Source organism: Fukomys damarensis, unplaced genomic scaffold (assembly GCF_012274545.1).
Source record: "Fukomys damarensis isolate Sample0158 unplaced genomic scaffold, DMR_v1.0_HiC HiC_scaffold_25, whole genome shotgun sequence".
NCBI classification, from domain to species: Eukaryota; Metazoa; Chordata; class Mammalia; order Rodentia; family Bathyergidae; genus Fukomys; species Fukomys damarensis.
The window spans coordinates 18,395,766-18,408,893 of record NW_022900937.1 but is presented as its reverse complement, the minus strand read 5'-3'; the positions used below and the strand labels follow the sequence as shown (position 1 = coordinate 18,408,893).

The following is a 13,128-nucleotide window of genomic DNA, read 5'->3' as shown; positions in this document are numbered from 1 at the left end:
ACAAAAAAAAAAAAAAAAAAAAAAAAAAAAAAGTGATTTTCATATATGAATGATCAGAAAGGAAGAAAGGAAGTAACACCACTAAGGACGGTAATGCGTGGCAGAAGGAGTGGTGGTGGCCGACATGCTGACAGCGCTTCCTGTGTATATCCATGACCTTATTTAATCCTCCGGTGAGCTACGCTCAAGGAGGTCAGGTGACTTCACCACGCAGTGTATACCTCCTTACTTTTCAAACTTGTTTGCATGCTGGAATCACCTGGGGTGCTCTAAGAGGTCTGGCCTTCAATCTTAGAGATTCTGAATGAACTGTTAGGGTCGATGAGGCCTGACCATAAAGATTTTTAAAGTAACCATCAGATCCCTGATTTGAACTTAGATTTTATGTTTTGCATCTATGGCTTTAACACTGTATCACTTGTATATTATTGTATTGCAAGGCAGTTTCTCCTCTACTGCTGTTTCTCCAAAGAATCGTGACAATTTCCACCCACCTGAGTGACCTTAGGCAGACCTAATAATCTCTGGGCTTTTTTTGTTTTTCTATATATAAAATGGTGTTGGGTCTTCATCAGTGGCTTCCATCCCTGACCCTACATTGAAACCCTTTGGGAAGCTTTTGAAACCTGTGCTGTCTGGGTCTCGATCCAAGCCATTTATATTAGAAGGAAGGGGCACCTACAGTAAGTCAGTGCCTTGAGGACAAGGCAGGTAGCCATGGTTGAGAACCACTGACAAAGTAAATAATAGTCATCTAGTTCTAACTTGTGAGAGTCTGTGCTTCGTTTATGAGAGGGTGATTGGCATTTTGAAAGCTGCTTTAGCCTCTTACTGACCTGCTTTCTTCCATTCCTAAACCATGACTTACAGTGCCAGAGGAAGAGGACAGGACAGTGTCTCACGTGGAGTCACCTACAGGAAATGGTGGAAAGAGTGGCGCTGTCCTCCGTACTTCCTCTGAACCTGTTTCTGGTGTGGCTTAGTACCATGCCAAGGCCTCCAGTTCGGGATTAAATGGTCCCCTCAAGATCTGAGATGTAATACAGCCTTAATGAGTAGCTAATTGTCTTCCTAGAGCATGACTTAGATTATGCATTTGGCCATTTGAGTTTTCTTCCTTTGGTCTCAGATCTCTGTCTGGTCCACAACTAAGATCTGGTTTCAAGTATTCATTCAAAACCCACCTACTGAGCACTTACTGTGTACCAGGCATTGGTCTGTGTGTTCGGGATGCACCAGTGAGCAAAATACAAGATAGCTCTGTTCTTGAAGAGGTTTCATGCTGCTGGGAGGCTGTAAGTCAATAAATGGTACAAGTAATTAGTAAGTGACATGATGTGTTAGAAAACAATAGGGTAGTAGGAAAAAACAATCAGAGCTAACAATATTGAGACTTCTAAGTATATTGCAGCACTATTTTAGATATGATAATCAAGGTGGGTCTTTTTGACAGCTTGAGAGTTAAGCAGGGGCTGAAGCATTTCACCCTTTGGGTGTGCAGGGCCAGCAGGCCTGGCGAGGGACTGGCTACAGTGAGGGCCCAAGCATGTCTGATGTGTTTGGAGTCCAAGAACTCACTAGTGGCAGAAGGGAGGTCAGTGAAGTACTGGAGGAGCAGACTCTGGAGCTCAGGAGGCCATCACAGTGGCTTAACATTTACTCAGAGTACACTGGGAAGCTGGTGCCAACTCTTGGGAAGACAAGTGACACAATCTGACTTCCAGTGTAAAAATACAGCTCTGGCAGCTGTGCCACTAGTGGTGAAGGAGGGGAGGAACCAGGATCTCTTAGGAAGCTGCTACCGTATTCCAAGTGAGACATAGTAGGGGCTTAGTTCAGGCTTACAGCAAAGGCCAAATTCTGGATATATTTTGAGGTTAGCATGATTTCCTGGACATGCTGTGTGAGAGAAAGAGCGTTAAGGAAGACGCCAGGATTTGGGTCTCAACAATGGATGTCATCCTCTGAAAAGAGGAGGCCACAGATGAAGCAGACTCTGAGGAGTAGGGTGACGTATCAGTGGTTCAGGTTGGGACATGTTACATTTGAAAAGGCTACTGGACTTCCAGGTGGAGATGTTAAATAGCCAGTTGGACAGTTGTGTGCAGTGTGAGAAGAGAGGTGTGTGAGTGTGTGGCATTTAAAACCTTGAGCTTGGATGAGGTCATCAAGGGAGTGTGTAGCAGATCAAGAGGACCAAGGGCACGCAGCCCAGGGGCCTTCCAACATCCAGAGGATAGGGCTCAGCAGGGGAGAGGAAACCTGGAGTGTGGAGTCCTAGAGGAGGAAGGAGGGGTCGTGTATGCTAGGGCTGCTAATAGGCCAAGTAAGGTGAAAAGTGAAGATTGACCTTTGTGTTCAGTCACGTGGAGGTCATTGGTGACCTTGAAGAGCAGTTTCAGTGAAGGAGGTTTGAGAGAAAGAGAAATTGCAGCTTGCAATTGTGTTGTTTTTGCAGGAAAGAGGAGCAAAGAAATAGGTGGGAGCTGGTGAGAAGATTGTGGTCGAGAGGATTCTGTTTTATATTTTGGAAGATGAGAACAAGAGCAGCATGTTTGTAGGCTGATGGGAAAGATCCGACAGTGAGAAACCAAAGGCATAAGGAAGGAGACGTGCTGAGTGAGGCCTGGAGTAGGAGAGGGGCCAGGCTGTAGCGTGCACGTGGACAGCCTGCCTCTGGGAAGGAGGAGGGAAGTAAATTTGGAAAGAGGTGAGATAGAGAGCAGATCTGGCTGGGTGGGGAGACGTGGCTTCGGGATCTCTGGGTTTCCATCTGTTTATTCCGACAGCTTCAGTTTTTCTCAGTTTTCAGTGAAGTAGGAAGCGACGTTGTCAACTAAGAGGGCAAAACAGTGCGGTAGCATTGGGATTGGAGGAGGGAGGGGATGGAAAATAGCCATTAGGAGAGAGAGAGAGAGCAGGTGAATTGAAGGGTGCAGGATGATTGCCCAGACAGCCTTAAGGGGCCCCCTGGAAATTTGGGATTATAAATTTAAAGTGATACCGGGCAGCAGTGTGTGTGTGTGTACACATTTGTGTATGTGTTTGTACTTTCTCTAGCACCCATGAGCAACATTGCCACAGGCATGAAGAAATCATTTGTGCTTTTACTGGGTGTGTGTATCACAGCAAGAGAGAGGTGAGGGCTTCAACAGTGTACGTGCGAGACGAATTACAATAATAGGCCGTGGAGTTTGATTTAAACTGGGTAAGAAGAGGAGAGAAAGTCGGGGGTGGAAGTTTCAAAGTCCTGATGGTGTCAGAGGGTCCTTGGGTGGAGGGATGGTAGGAGGGGAGTGAACTGGAATTACAGATGAGGTGTGAAGTTGAGTTTGTGGAAAGGTTGTAGTTATTTGTAACATTGGCGAAACAGGAATTTAGTAAACAGATTGCTGGAAAAATCATCTATATGTATATCTGACTGGCTAAAAATTAAGACAGGAGTAGCCAAAATTGTGAAAACATAAAGGAGAATGGCTGGAGGACCTGGTAGGTGACTATAGCAAAGCGTCTCACAGTTGCCTTCAGATGAAGATAGTTTGTGTGAGGTGGACGTGGCGGCACAAGTCCGTAAGCTCAGCACTCTGGGAGGCTGAGAGGGGAGGACTGCAAGTTTGAGCCCAGCTTGGGCAACTTAGCAAATTACTGAGACCCTCTCTCAAAATAAAAAATAAGGGTTAGGGATGAAGCTCAGTGCAAGTCTGGGTTCAGTCCTCAGTCCCAGGTAGGCATAGCCTGTATGAGAATGTCAGTAAGGCTTTTGTGATCAGAGGGTGTCATGGGGGTAGTTTAATCCGGTGATGCTCCACTGCGACCTGGTTGGGGAGAGGGATTTATATCAAGTGCTACACACAGCCTTGGAAGATGTTGGTTTGTTCGGCACCCATTGAGAATCACTTAACTATGAAGCACTGTTACCAAGGGTGGATAGGATGTACTGGCCCAACTGCACTCAGCAGAAAGCTTGGCTGTTTCATCCACTACACAAGTGACTTCCGTGGCATCCTGGCTGATGATCATGCACCCTGTTTTGGTGGAATGCTGTGAGTAACTTATAAAGCCATTCTAGAAGCAACTGCATAAAGAAACCCAAGAACTGTCCTGTTAGCTCTTAGCAGATAGAGTATCTTTTTATGCTGGTATTTTGGAAAAAGGAAATTTATTTTACTTTGTGTCATGATACTGAGAATCACAGTAAAAATTATTTATCAGAGGTGTATTTTTCTGTGCCTCTGCCTTAGTACTACCTTTCATTTCGATCCTTCGTCCTGGTCTTGTTAGGAAGTAAATAAAGTTCCTGCAGAAATGGAAAAGATTTAGCTCAGAGTGAGTGAAGTCATCAAGGAGATGGGAAAAATGGAAGGTGCGTGTGTGTGTGTGTGCGTGTGTGTGTGTCTGTGTGTGTGTGTGTAATGTGGAAAAGCCAAAGCTGAGAAGAGATTTATTCTGTATTATAGGATATGTATGAGACAAATAAGGATTTGATTTCTCAAATCTCAGATTGCTATAACTCAGGGACGTTTCCCAAAGCTTACTATTGTTTGTCAATTACAAATAAAATGAAGACACCACTGAACATAGCAGGCAGAGATTTATGGAGTACACCTAACTAAAAGATGATCCAGGCAGAAAGTAGATATGTTTTCAAAAGGTGTCATGGTGAATTCTCATGAATGACAGTCGTTCCTGATTCAAGTTGGGAAGATAGTTGTCTGAAATTTTTGAGGCTCTTATCTCAGAAAACAATCATGTTTTTCTTCCCATTATTTTTCTATGCACTTTTTTTTCCTGTCTACCAAGTCTCCTAGTGGTTGGGTCAACCAGATTACATATTCTTGTTTTACAGAACTTCATGGGGTATTGTTTTCCGTAACATGATTGCGATTTTGAATTAACCAGGGCGAAGCAGATAAGAGTATAGAATCTGCATGCCTGCACCGGGTATGGCTTTGTCCTATTACAGATGGGAAAGAAGCCCTCAGGAGAGAGGTTTTCCTGGCTGTATTCTCTCAGTGAATAAGTAGCTAAGGTGGGGCCAGATGGCAGGTTTCCTGATAGGGAGTTTCTGTGGTTTGCCATTACAGTGTGTTGGTTCACATTATTGGCCAATTAGAGATATGTGCCCAGCTTGGTTAAATGATTTACCTAGATCACACAGGAAATCATTGGCAGAGCCAGGTGAGGTCGTGGGCCACAGAACTCCCCCAGGTGCTCTGGCATGAGTAAGACTGTAATGAGACTGGATGTAATGACTTTTCTCTTACTGCCTTCTAAATAATTGTATGGAATGGTGTCAGCCCTAACCCTATTCCATTGTCTGTACTTGATCCAAAGTACAGATAAAGCTCCTGGATTGTTATATAACAAATACCTACCAATTACTGATGAGTGGAAGATAGTTTATATGTAATTATTTTACATGGAGTCACAGTGGATAATTACTCTGCAGTTTGAGTTACGAGTGTTCATATGTAGTAATGTCTTTAAATTTTTAATCTTGGATTCAAAAACAAATAGGGCAAATGATAGTACTACAGTTGTGTGCAAATTATCGTTACTTTTGGCTTAAAGAGGGGGGATCCATTCAGAGAAATGACTCATTATTTTGTAATTGTGTAAACATTATGAACGTACACAAACCTAGAAGGTGTGAATCAGTCCCTCAGCCTGGCCTCCTGATGCAATCAAGAGACACAACAGACACAAGATGTAGGAGGCTGCTGCTGACAAAGCCCAGCATATTGTTTTACAGTAAACTTTAAAAAATAAGTAGGACTATACCCTAAAGTAACAGTAAAAATGATAGCATAGTAAATACCTAAACCAGTAACAGCGTCACTTGTCATCATTTTCAAGTATTATGTGTTGTACCTAATTGTATGCACTGATCAGTTGTTTTGCTTTTTCAAGTGGCATTGTCATTTTTCACACCCCTTGTTTAGTAAGTGCTGGTTTAGGGTTACCCACAGCTCCTGCTCCTGGTTTTGTCACCTGAGCACCTGAGTGCTATAGCAGGTTTGTCTACACTGGGGGCTGTTGGGAATTGAGTTCTTTTACCAAATGCTATTAGAGTGTGAAGGGTGAGGGAGGGAAATACTGAGACCTTGTACTTTTTTTCCCTCCCTCCTCCCTCCATCCTTCTCTCTCTTCTTTTCATGTGTGTGTGCTTGTGCCCACGTGCGTGTGTGTGTGTGTGCGTGTGCGTGTGTGTGTGTGTTACTGTGGATAGAGCCCAAGGCCTTCCTTCACACTGAACTCCATCCCCAGCACTGATTCATTTTACTTTGAAACAGGGTCTCACTAAACCATCAATTACTAGACTGGGCTCAAACTTGCAACCTCTTGCCTCAGCCTCCAAGATCCTCCTGTCTCAGCCTCTCAGAGTTCACAGGCCTCTGAACCTAGTGGGGCAATTTACTTTTCTAATCAGTGAAGGATGAATTCGACTAAAAAGTGTTACACAGCTGTGGCTTTGATCTCCCAGTGGTAAGCAGTAATTCAAGAGATTGGATTTCAGAAGGCCAGGGAGTTTACTTTCAGTTCATCTGTTGTAGCTTACCCCTCAGCAGCGCAGTTGGATGTAGTAATGCCAGTGGATTTCAGTAGTGGAAACAAATCTTTCACAATGTTTGTTTTCCCAATGTAAATGTTAAGAGTTGACCATCTAGTGTGTGTCCCTCTCCACGTACTGGGTAAGATTTGATGGCAGAAATCCTAGATTCCAGTTTAAGGAATCCTTTGCAGTTAATGTACAGCACAGTAGTAAGAAGTGAATACCAAAAACACAGGTCTGTCTAGGGCTTAGCCATACCCAGCCACTCTCCTGAGAAAGTAGATGGCCAATGCTTTTTATATGAATTTTTAAAAGATAGTCTAGGGCTGGGGATTTAGATTAGTGGTTCTGCCACCTGCCTCACAAGCACAAGGTCCAGAGTTCGATCCCCGGTACCCCCCAAATATATATATATATGTGAATGACAGTGTAAAATAATGATTAAATTAAATTTTGGATCTTAAGATACCTCAAATTAGTGAGGAGAAGAATGACTAATGTAGTGGGCCCTCGTTAGGTCTGTCTGCCTGGGTGATCTTGGAAATGAGGTGCATGTCTCTGGGCCCGTTTCCAGTTCTGTAGGACACTGCAGAATGAAGCTCTCCTTCTGTTCTGTGAGACTGACCTCGGATCACAGTGGGCTGCTTCTCTTTCTAACCCAGTGTCTGACCTTATGAAACCAAAGAAATGACGTGAATACTCAGACTGCTGCCTGACTGAGTCTTACGTCCACAATAGAGGAAGATGGATCGGATTTCTATTTGTTTGTAGAGAGGGGGTCATTTGGCAAAGAGGAAGAGAGAACTGTGAGATGTTAGGGAAGATGAGGGAGATGACGTGTGGATAAAATGCTGCGACTTGTTTCAAATACCACCTTCAGCTGATTGATCGATAGGCACAGGAGGAAGGGGAGCTCTTCCAGTTCATCCCCTGGAGGTGCCGCTCCTCTGCTGCCACCTCACACGCACCTGTGGGGCTCGTCCTCTGGGCAGAGTTGTAGAACCAGTTATGAATCACAAAAGAAAGCCGTATGTTTCTCCACAGTGGAGTCTTGTTTCACTGCTCTCGGGATTTCCCACCCTGGCTTCTAAGTGATTGATGACCTGAAAGCCTCCTTTGAGGATTTCCAGGAGTGAGCTGCAGGCCCCGGCCCTAGGACTACAGTGGCCCATGGCCGAGCTGGTACAAAGCTGGGCTCATTTGGATGCTCCTTCAGTTTATAAGAATACACGTGTATGTGCGCAAGGAAGACCCTGCCCAAAGTCGTAATTAGTATCTCGGGTGATTTAATTTTCTTCTTTGTATTTTCTCTATATTCTGAATTTCTGCAGTGGACATCTTGTTTATAATCAGGAAAAAGAGAAGTAAACAGTCTTCTTGGTCATGTTCATCATCTGTTTTGAGTATTAGCAGGAGCATTTCTGGACTGACAGGCAGACGTCCTGGGTGTTGTAGGACAGCTGAGGTTCACTTGCCTGAATCGGAAGCCAGGGGCAGAAGCAGAAACAGGGCTGAGGCCTGTTTGCTTCACCGAGTGCTTTTAATAATCATCTGGAAACTTTGCCCTTCTAAAGGAACAGTTTAATAAAAGAAAGTCAGTTTTCTTCTGTGATTACAAGAAACATTTCCGTTCACCAAGCAGAAGTGGAATATAATATAATGATAGGCTTTTCCTGATCCTCTTGGCATTATTTCTTTTCTTTGCTTTTTTTAAGTATATGTGCTGCTGAAGTGAGCACTTGGCATCATTGACCCAAATATTATGGTGTGGTTTAAGAAAAATCATTCAAACTTAGATATAGCTTGTCTGTGTGAATTGAAATATCTTAGTTGTGGTTGTAAGTGGGGTCACACTCACCATTTATCACATAGGTGGAAAAGAACATGTTAATAATAAGGAAAATGTTTTGTACGGAGAGGAAGAGGATATAAAGAAGACTTAAATATAGAAAATACTTGAACTACTTAAGATGGTGCCCAATAATTGCTACTTTAAAGAAATAACCAAAATGTGGAAACAGAAAATTTCTAACAGATGATTTAAGAGATTTTGGGGGTGTAGGCCAGGAAAGTCTTAGCACTTGAGTGGCACATACAAATGTAGAGACTTCTCTGCGTGGCCAACACCTGTGGCCTCTGGTTGTCACATAGGCGATGGGGGATGGTTCGGCATCCCCCATGTCCTCGGCACTGTGCTGCCCACACCTACAGGGGTCTCTGATGTAGTTGAGGGTGGTGGATAGATGTCAGACAGGTATTTATAGCAGCTTGTCTCCAGAGGGCTGCTGCACTAGTCAGGACAACAAAAGCACATGGCATCAAGGGAAAGGTGATTACGGCCTGAAATCACCAGGAGTAGTTTATTCTAGAGTAGAGAGAGGCTATTTCAAACGCTGATAGCAAGTGAAGATTGAATCTTTTTTTTTTTTTTGGTACTGGGAGTTGAACTTGGGATCTTGTGCTTGCGAGGCAGGCAGTGGCACCAATGAGCTAAATCCCCAGCTCAGAGTTGAATCTTAAGTGTCTTGATTCTTTTTAAAAAAATTTTAATGGAAGATATTTCCAAAACCTAAGAATTTTATCTCACAATTTTCTGTCCTGATTAGATCTATATTTGTGGTTCTCAACAGAAGGCACCCCCTCCCCTTCAGGACAGTTGGCAGTGGTGTACGTGCCTGGTGGGTTGGGGCCAGCAATGTATGAGGCAGCCCCACCCCAACCAAATGTCATGTGAGTTAGTAGGGCTGAGATGGAGAAACCCTGGTCCTTATGTGCTTGAGGGCCAGCGAAGGGATAGAGAGAGGGGCCCAGCCACTTGTCTGTCATGAACTTTGTGTGACTGAGGCCTCCAGGAGGTGTAGGGCTGGGAGCTGGGAACAGTACACGCGTGGTGTTGAAGTAGCGCGTGAGTATTCAGTCCAGCATTCAGCTTGGTCTTGTGGAAATCACATTTAAACTAGGGACATGGTGAAGGATGACTGATGAAAGAGAACTGTTTCTGAATAAACACTTTTCTGAGCTTGATCCAAGTTTGTGTCATGCCCGATATTTGTACATCAAGCTGTTATGAAAGAGTTGTCTTAACTCTTTACCTTAGCAAACCAAGACCTCTGGGCTTAATGAAAAGACATGGAATTTAGAGTTAGATTCCTAGATTTCTATTTCTAGTTCCAGTTATGTGACTTTGGCAAGTACTTAATCCCTCTGAGTTGTACTCTGTAAGAGATGATAGTAAAATCCTTTGTAAAAGAGTATAACAATAAATAAGGAATGTGTTGATTTTTGTTGGTTTGTAGAAGGTGTAGTTTGTGGTGAGGATTTAAGAGGCATTTCATGTTCAGTACTGAAAACATTACCTTGCACATCCTTGGTATTTAGTAAATGTTAGCTATTATTATAACCCTTTCAGTAATCCGTAAGAGGAAGTATTGTCACACCCTCTGCATAAGTGTAGACACTACTAGGATAAAGAGAATGTATAACTTAATGTAAGACACGAAGTAAATGATAGAACCAGAATTCAAATTTAGGTCTTTATCTCCAAATTTTATATATTTATCATGTTGCTTTGATAGAGAAGTGAAAAAATGGAAAAGTTAAAGGAAAAACATACTATTAAAAAAGCACTTTTCAGGCTGGGGATTTAGTCCAGTGGTGGCGCTGCCTGACTCACAAGCCCCCTCCCCCACTAAAAAACACTTTTCTTCTTATGCCCATACTAAAATATCCCTTCTTGGCTTAAGTTGGTGATTCTCTAAATGTCTCATGTGATAATATATCAATTGCTATGCATTTTCGGTTTCTGATATAACAGTGTTTCTCTAATTTGTAAAACGATAACTAAGCATCCTTAAATTTTTCTTGAAACCTATTAAAAATAAATTCTCATTCCCAAGGCTTAAGAATTGCTCAGTTCCAGTCTCTTCTAGAGGTAATAATGATTTTGTTTCTGATCATACCTGGAAGAATCTGCTAATAGTAACCAGCACCACTTGATTTTTTTTCCATGACACCATCATTTTTATCTTTTGTTCCACTGATGCCTACTTACTGAAGCTGGCATTTTAGAATGGCAGTGGATATACTATTTATCTGTGTTTTGAGTTACAGTCAACCACAGCCTAGAAATTCTAGAAATACACAGCTCGTTAACTTTTAAATTGTGTGCTTTTCTGAGTAACATAATGAAGTATTGCTGTCTCCCAGTCCATCCTGCCCAAAATGTGAATTACGTATTTGTCCACTGTTTCTACATTGTATATGCTACCTACCCATCAGTCATTTAGTAGCCATTCTGGTTGTCAGATTGACTGTCAGTGTGTGACTTTTACTTAGTAATGGTGCTGCCAGCAATTGCAGTCTGCTAAAGAGAAGCTGTGTTTTCTTTAAACATCACTTCAGTATCACAAGAAGAAGGAGGAGTTCAGTATAGGGAAATATGTATTTTGAGAGAGAGTAGCTATATTCAGTATATTGTTAAATTGGGCCTATTTTATTTTATTTATTTTTTGGTACGGGGATTGATCTCTGGTCCTTGCGCTTGCAAGGCAGGCCACCAAACCACTGAGCTAAATCCCCGGCACTGGGTCTATTTTATTACAGCTATTTTTTAGGAGTCAACTGTGTCTAGTTTATAAATTAAACTTTATCGTATGTATGTATAGACACTGAGTATCCCTGATCCAAAATGTGTAGGACTAGAAGATTTTTTGGATTTGGGGTATTTTTTTTTTAATATCTGTACATTCATAATGAGGTATCTTTGCGATAGATTTTAACTGTAGCCCTTGATGTGAAGTCAGGTGTGGAATTTTCCACTTGTAACAGTATACTGATGCTCAGAAAGTTTTGGATTTGGGAGCATTTTAATTCCTGAGATGCTTAGCCTGTAGGAAGAACATTATAGATAGTGTTTGGTATTATCTGTAGTTTTAAAGATCCCTAAGGGATCTTTGTATAGCTCTGTTGTTACTGGGCTTTGGGGTAGTGGAGTCTGTTTTTAGAGGTGATTTCTAAGTTCTCTCTGTCCTGAACAAAGAAATGAATGAAACAAATACAAACAGTGGAAGAATTTCACATTTATTAAAAGTAGGGGGAAAACGGAAGGGTAGGGAACAAATGAGCCATGCAGAGTGAACTTGGGAAAAAGGAAGAAGGTAAAAATACACCCTGCAGTGTAAGGTGGGCTGCTGTGAGGAGACACTGTAGTGAGTGTGCGTAACGGTGACTGTCCCTTTTTATACTTCCCGTGCTGGTGCCACATCCAGGTCCTCCTGTTAGAGACCTCTCACAGGAAGGCCGTAGTGTGCAGGGCTCTGAGAATTGTTCTGTGCATGTGTCCCAGGACCTTGTCATGCCTCCTTTCCACCTAGTGGGAGCCACATCCTGTCTTCCTGCCTCAGATCCCCCATGGGTGAGGAAGAACTACTCGTCTTATTATGCCTTTCAGAGTAATCTGTTTCACATAACAGCTTCCCCTCGCTGTGTCCCTGAAGATCCAGAAGTTGAACAGGTAAAGTCATTTATTCCTTCCTAGTCTAGTATCTTGTGGCGTCAATGAAACCATAGATGCTAGAGCAGATTTCAACAGCAATCTCAGAGACGAGTAAGTTCTTCTTAATAGGAATGGTATTTCCACCCCTTGAGTCCTAGAGACAAAAATGTCTAGCAAACAAGATTTATGTAATTCTTTTCGTGAGAAGAATAGTTGTACAGTGGGTGCATGTGGACAGAATTTTTAAAAACATTGAACCAAGCAAAAACAGTTTCTTTAAGCAAGGTGGGGAAAGTTGTGTTTTTGAGAGGGGAGTCTTTGGCATTTCTGCTCTTAGACTCCTGGGTGGGCTTTCATGTTCTATTCCAAGGCAGGGTTTTGTGTTTTTTTTTTAACTTTCTGATCCCCAGTCTCCTCTGGAATATTTGCTAAATATTGAGATTCCTTGGCCTGTGTCCTAAGATGGTAATTCAGGGAGTCTCAGGTAGAGTCCTTGAATCCTGGGGTGGTTTGATTCTGTGCATTCTGCTCCAGGCTTGTCCTCCATTGAGATGATTGAGATGCAGACATGATCTCTAGAGAGCTTAATTGCAGGTGGCTCATTCATCTCAAGACAGCTTTCTTTCAGGATGTGTGCGTGTTCTTGTGGGGGCACTAGTTTTTACATTTTTGTCTTATTTTAAAAATTGGAATATTTGTTTATAGTGACTGTTAAAACATATGTGCTGTTGCTGTTAATCTTTGCAAATGAAAACATGGACTAACCTTTTTGTGTATTGTAATGATGCTCTCATTATTATTGACCTAGACTAATATTCTGTGATTTTAAAAAAATTGTGCAGCGTATGCGTGTCAGGCAGCTTTGTATCACTGTGACAAAATACCCAAGATGACCCATTTATAAGGAGGAAAGGTTTGCTTAGGCTCAGTTTCAGGTTTCAGTGCACATCGTCTTGAGCATGAGGTGAGGCAGCGTACCGTGGCTGGAGTGTGCATGGAGGAGGCCTGTTCACCTCTTGGTGGCTGGAAACAGGGAGGAGGGCTGTGATCTTCAAGGGTACCCCAGTGACCTAGTTTTCTT

The 13,128-nt window shown here is 42.6% G+C and overlaps 1 protein-coding gene across 1 annotated transcript in view; it reads left to right on the top strand.

The window, feature by feature from the left end:
- The window catches only part of Aagab (alpha and gamma adaptin binding protein), a 42,821-nt gene that overhangs the window by 22,064 nt on the left and 7,629 nt on the right, over positions 1-13,128 (top strand). The gene's annotated exons all lie outside the window — the stretch shown is intronic.